This window comes from Orycteropus afer, unplaced genomic scaffold (assembly GCF_000298275.1).
Source record: "Orycteropus afer afer isolate SDZICR_OR568_19922 unplaced genomic scaffold, OryAfe1.0 scaffold00886, whole genome shotgun sequence".
Classification (NCBI taxonomy): domain Eukaryota; kingdom Metazoa; phylum Chordata; class Mammalia; order Tubulidentata; family Orycteropodidae; genus Orycteropus; species Orycteropus afer.
In genome coordinates, this window is record NW_006922473.1 from 357,813 (window position 1) to 364,714 (window position 6,902).

The window sequence follows — 6,902 nt, forward strand, 5'->3', positions numbered from 1 at the left end:
TGTCATTTCCAGCGTAGTAGATCATTTGGTTATCTTATTCCAAATGGCCAAAACCAATTCATTTCAGCTCACTAATGCCTGGTATATCAATCTTTATGTGTTCCATTTCATTTTTGAAAACTTCCAATTTTCCTAGATTCATACATCATACATTCCATGTTCTGATTATCAATGGTTGTTTGCTATTGTTTCTTCTCATTTTGAATCATGCCACTTCAGAAAATGGAGTCCCAAAAAACTCTACTTTAACCATATCATTAAGGTAGGCTCTACTCTGATGAGGCAGCTTTTTCCCAGTCACATTTTGAGTGCCTTCCAACCTGAGGGGGTCCTCTTCCAGCACCGTGTCAGACAACGTTTCTGGGCTATTCCTAAAATTTTCCTGTAATATATCAGATAGTGTTTCCTACTATTCATAAGGTTTTCACTAGCCAGTTCTTTGAGAAATGGATGACCTCTTCCTTCTTTCAAGTCTGTCTCAGTCTGGAAGCTCTGTGGAAAACTGTCCACCATGGGCATCCCTGCTGGCACAGCCTCAAGTCTCCCAACAACACACAAGCCATCACAGTATGAGAAACCAACAGACAAGTTCATCTCCCTTAGCTGTTCCAACCAGTCCTCTCACTTCCTGGGCTTCTTCCCACCTGTTCCTGCCAGCCCTGTCTGCCACTGCTCCCTGCCACCTGGGGCTGTCCCCCGCCTCCTTACCTGCTCAGGTAAATAAGCCTACTTTCCCTGTTTAAATACTGGAAACATTTGAAATCTTAAATTGGTATCAAGTGTTTGCTTTCCTTTGCTTGTGTGTTTTGCTTATTGATGAGCTTTTCTTTTCAACTAATAGTATTTCTTGCTTAACTGGGAGAAAGACAAAGATTTTATAATGAATCAGCACTTTGGCTTAGCAAAATCTTAAAATATAGAGATAAATAATATGTTGCCTTATGTGTTATAGGAGCTCTGGCATAGTGCCTAAGGCATTTGACTGCTTGCTAGTCAGAAGGCTAGCAATTCAAACCAACCAGCCACTCCTCAGAAGGAAGAGTGAGCAATCTACTTCCATAGAGATACTGCCTCAGAAACCCAAGGAGGAGACACTATGAGTTGGATCCAAGTTGACGGCAGTGAGTTTAGTTTGTTTTTTTATTATATGTTATAGAAACAAAAATGGTATCATCTACTTATATAAGATCCTGGTGGAATAAAGAAGCTGAAAACTTAGATATCGGTTGCATTTTGTATCTTGAGTGGCATCCCCTGGCCCATTTACCTTCATGGGTCACTCTGGTTGATTTTTTTTTTTTTTCCTTTTAAATCAAACTTCATCTGTAAAAATGTCCTGTAAGAATCTTTTCCAACCTCTCATTCAATGTCTGACTCTTCTCCACAAAATCCTCAACAGTAACTTCCCCAATCCCATGAAAACACATCTAGTAGCTCAAGGATGCACCTTTCTTGAAAGCAGTAAGTTCAATTGCCCAAGACAAGTTAGACTGCAGGCATTGAGGAGTGATGAAAAGAGAGAGAATAATTTGAGAAAGGTTTTGAACATAATGAGTCTGAAGTTCTGGTTCAAATTCAAACAGAAATGTGTAGTAGGCAAGGAGAAAATGAGTATACTCAGTATTAACATTTTCTTTTACACTTTTACTTGTAGTAAACTTGTGCTCAACTTTAAAATATTGTTTTCTTTTCTAATTTTGTTGGCCTGACTTATTGATAACCCTCTACTCTCTGCACCTAGCTTCTAGTTTCACAGCTTCACCTTGACTCAGGTCTATTCTCCAAAGTACAGTTGGTAAAAGAAGAGTGAGGCAGAGCAAGATGACAAAGTGAGTGACGCTTTCATTTACTCTTCCAGAACTGAGTAACAAATAAAAACAAGCATAGAGGGAGATCTCAGAACTCTGGACAGTAACTTATTAACATTAACATTAAAACAATATTAATATCAGAGATTTTATATATATATGTATATATACAAAAAAGGGAGCTCTGGTAGCATAGTGCCTAAGGCACTTGACTGCTAACCAGAAAGCTGGCGGTTCAAACCCACCAGTCACTCCTCAGCAGGAAGATGGGGCAATCTATTTCCATAGTGATACTGCCTCAGAAATGCAAGGAGGTATTGCTATGAGTTGGGTCCGACTCGACGACACATAACAACTACAACAACTACAACAACAAAACACTGCTGTCAAGTCTATTTGACTCATAATGATCCCTCCTTGGGTTCCAAGGCAGTATCACTACAGAAGTAGATTGTTCAATCTTCCTACCGAGGAGTGGCTGGTGGGTTATATATGTTGTTGTTGTTATGTGCTATCTAGTCAGACTCGACTTATAGTGACACCTCCTTGGGTTTCGGAGGTGGTATCACTACAGAAGTAGATTGCCCAACTTTCCTTCCAAGGAGTGGCTGATGGGTTTGAACCACCAGCCTTCTGGTTGGCAGTCTCTCTCTCTCTCTCTCTCTCTCTCTCTCTCTCTCTCTCTCTCTATATCTCTATAGAAAAAGAGAGAGAGAGAGAGAGAGAGAGCTTTTATGACAGTTAAAGTGGTTAAAGCATTTGGCTGCTAACCAAAAGGTTGAGAGTGTGAAACCAATAGCCACTCTGAAAGAAACATGAGGCAGTCTGCTTCCATAAAGATTTACAGTGTGGAAACCCAATGGGGGTTGCTATAAGTCCAAACTGACTCAATGGAAGTGAGGTGTATATGTTTAGAGCAAAGAATCATTGTAGGAGTATGTTAATGAATATATGCATGTATGTACAGATACATAAAATATATCTCTGTATATATAGAAAATACATTCAAATTTTGGAGTTTTTCAATTTAAGAGAAATTATGGTAAATAAAGGAAAAGTTTTCTTCACTGAGAAAGGAAATCATTACAGTTTATCTAGGACAAATAACATTTGGGAGACATAGATCTATCTGATATTACTAAAATACAGTTAAAAGAGTAATAAAAATTCACAAATAAGCATATATAAACATGGATACTACATTTCAAGATTCAAATGATTGAGAACTTTAGAAATGAGAATTAAAAACTGTCAGTCTCTCAGAGATTTAAGCAGTCATTTATCACAATGAGAAAATACATTAAAGTTTTATGCTATGGAAGCCAGTGAATGGTTAGTTTGTTAACCCACGGGCTTGATTCTAGGACCATATTTAGCTGTTCTGATAGAAAATAATCCTCATGGCAGTGGCAGATGGAAGGGATGCTTGAAGCCAGAAACTATGTTATTGAGCAGTGAAGAGTTTATGAGCATCTAAATTGAAAATCAGACAGAGCCAACGGGTTGGAAGAGATGAATCTACCTAACCTGGTGGAGTGAAATAATGGTTATGAATGATGAGAATGGGGGACAAGAAAGAGTTAGAGAAAATGTTGTGATTTCTAACTGAGATTGTAGACCAGATAATGAGGTTGTTAATCTAGGAAAGGAAGGTCAGAAAAAAAAAAAGTAGGAAGACAAGTTGGATTTCAGGCATTGAGGAACAATGAGGAAAGAGAGAATATGTAATATGAGGAAGGTTTTGAACATAATGAGTCTGAAGTTCTGGCCCAAATTCAAATAGAAATGTGTAGGAGGTAAGGAGAAAATGAATATACTTAGTATTATCATTTTCTTTTACACTTACAGTAAACTTGTGCTCAACTTTTAAATATTGTTTTTTTCTCTGATTTTGTTGGCCTGACTTATTGATAACCTTCTAATCTCTGCATCTAACTTCTAGCTTCACAGCTTCACCTTGACTCATGTCTGTCTTCTAAAGTAAAGTTGGTAATACCCTCTTTCTCTGTATACCACAATTGTAGGGAAGAGGTACTTCTGCCTTTCAGGGCCATTGTTTAAAGCAGGGTGTTTGGTCTATGTCTGAAAACAAAAGATTTACAAATTACAGGTACAGTCTTCTACTTGAGGTGAGTTTCTGGTGCTCCCTACATATAGATAAACAAAAAGACTGTACTAAGCAGGCAATCACCTTAGAAAAGTTGTGGAAGATAAAGGAAGAAGAGTGAGGCAGAGCAAGATGGCAAAGTAAGTGACACTTTCATTTACTCTTCCAGCACTGAACAACAAATAACAAACAAGCAAAGACGAACATCTCGGAACTCTGGACAGCAACTGACTAATGTTAACATTACAATAATATTAATATCAGAGATGTTAGAGAGTTCAGACTGTTGGATTGAGTCCAGAAGTAGGGAGAGGAGGTACAGGGATGAGACAGAAGCTGCGAGACCCTATCCACTAATACTGCAAACCATCACTCATTGCAGCTATTTTGCAATGTGGTTGGGCAACACCTCAAACAGGGAATGCAGAAAAGAGTTAATTTTTTAATGTGGTATGATTAGCTGTGGGAATTTGGAAAGGTTATGTAATTGGGAGGGGGCAAAAGGAGACCATAATGTTGTGAGAGTGCTGTTGAATGATGTTGAGGCCCAAGACAGACAAGCACTAGCAGTGGGAGGAATTGCAAGTGTGTGGGGAATAGTTTGGAGAGACAGGAACACAGAGGGAAAGAGCTAGCTCTCAGATCACAGCAGAATATGGTGACAGAGTGTATGAAGGGACATACACGAAGGGAAGACAAAGAGAGCACTCTATCTTTACCTCAGAAAAGTTGAGCCCTGTCACTTATATCAGAGTTTGCAACCAGCCAAACCTATTCTTCCCCCACATGCATATTAAATTTAAGAGATCAAGCAACCAGAACTGAATCAGCCCTGAAAAAAGAATTAACAATAAATGTGCCTTCTAGTGGATCTCAAAAAGAGCTCTGGTTGCATAGTGCCTAAGACATTTGACTGTTCATCAAAAGTTAGTAGCTCAAACCCATGAGCCACTTCACTAAAAGAAGATGGGGAAATCTACTTTGGCAGAAATTTACAGACTTGGAAGCCCAATGGGGGTTACTACGAGTCAGAATCAACTGGATGGCAGTGGATTTGGATTTGGTTAGTGGATCTCAAAGGAGTTTGTTGGTGTAGTGGTTAAGGCACTTGGTTGCTGACCAAAAGGCCTATGCTTGAACCCTCTAGCCTCTCCTTGGAAGAAAGATGGGGCAATCTGCTTCTGAAAGATTTATAGCATTGGAAACCCAATGGAAACCCAATCGCTATGAGTCTGAACTACTCGATGGCAGTAAGTATTGTTTTTTTGGAGTGGATCTCAAAAGACAGCAAGCCCACTACCACTGGATTGATTCTAACTCATAGAGCCCTGTGTCATACAATGGAGTTGTTCCACGTGGTTCTCACAGCTGTGAGTCTTTGCAGTGGTGAACTGCTGTATCTTTCTCCTGCTGAGAAGCTGGTGGATATGATTTCATCATTTCAATTGGCAGTGAGTTGCTTGACCACTGCACTACCATGATACCTAATCAAAATTTTTTTCCCACAAAAAACAGAATATAAAATGCAAAGTAAAAACAAAGAAAAACAAATACAAAGAAAAAATAGATTTTTCTTAAAAAAGGATAAGAAACACCAAGAAAAGCAAATAAATAAATGAATGAGGTAGACACTCCTTTTTCAGTAATAACTTAAATATAAATATAAGTACTCTAAAAGCCCATGTGGCATAATGGATTAAAATATAAATGGCCCACCCCTTTGCTGTCTACAAGTAATACACCATAGACATAAGTACACAGATTGAAAAATAAAAGGATGGAGAATAATATCCTATGCAATCAATAAACAAAAAACAACAAGGGTAGCATAATGATATCAGGCAATAGACTTGAAATCAAATTATATTGTAAAAGATAAAGAAGGACATTATATAATAACAGAGAAGTCAATCCAACAATAAGATGTAATAATTATAAACATATATGCACCTCAGAGCAATATACTAAAATATATTAAACAAGTACTGACTAATATGAAAGGACAAATCAACAACCCCACTATAATAGTGAGAGACTTCAACACAACACTAAGGTTATTTAGAACTTAAATAAAACCATAAGCTAATTAGAGCTAATGGGCATATATAGAACACATTACCCAGTATCAGAATAGTACACATTCTTCTCTAGTGCATATGGATCATTTTTCAGAATAGACTATATGGTAGGTCACAAAAGAAATCTCAACAAATTTTAAAAGACTAAAATCATACGAAGCATCTTCTCTGACAATAACACTATGAAGCCAGAAATCAAAAACATGAAAAATAAAGAAAAAAATAAACATAGGGAAATGAAATAATTCACTACTGAAAATCTATTGGGCCAGAAAAGAAAGCAAAAGTCAAATTTAGAAAGTCTTAGCATCAAATGAAAATGACAACACAACATATCAAAATTTTGGGGACAGAACATAAGCAGTATTTAGAGGGAAATTCATAGCAAGAAATGGCTACATTAAAAAAGGAAATATATCTCAAACCATTAACTTAAACTAACTTACACAAATAGGAAAGTAAGAGCAAAAGAAATAAAAAGCTATCAGGAAAAAAGAAAATAATGAAGATCAGGGCATAAATAAATGAAATAGAAAATAATAAACAACACAAAGATCAACAAAATCAGAAGTTAGTTGTTTGAAATAAAATAGACAGAAAAATAGACAAATCACTGGATAAATGGACAAATGAAAAAAACCTGAAGAGGTTAGTAATCAAATTAAAAAAGGAAACCAGTGACATTACAATCCACCCAAAAGAGACAAAGAAGATCATAACTGATTATTTTGAAAAATTGTATTCCAATAATTTTGAAAACCTAGATAAAACAGCCACAGGTGAGGAGAGACAATGCAGGGATGCCCAGAGTAGCAGGCCGGAAGAGCAGGAGAAAGGGGATAAAACCTTGAACCAGGACAGAAGAGCAGCCAGCCCCAGGGATACAGGTGAGGAGAGACAACTCAGGGA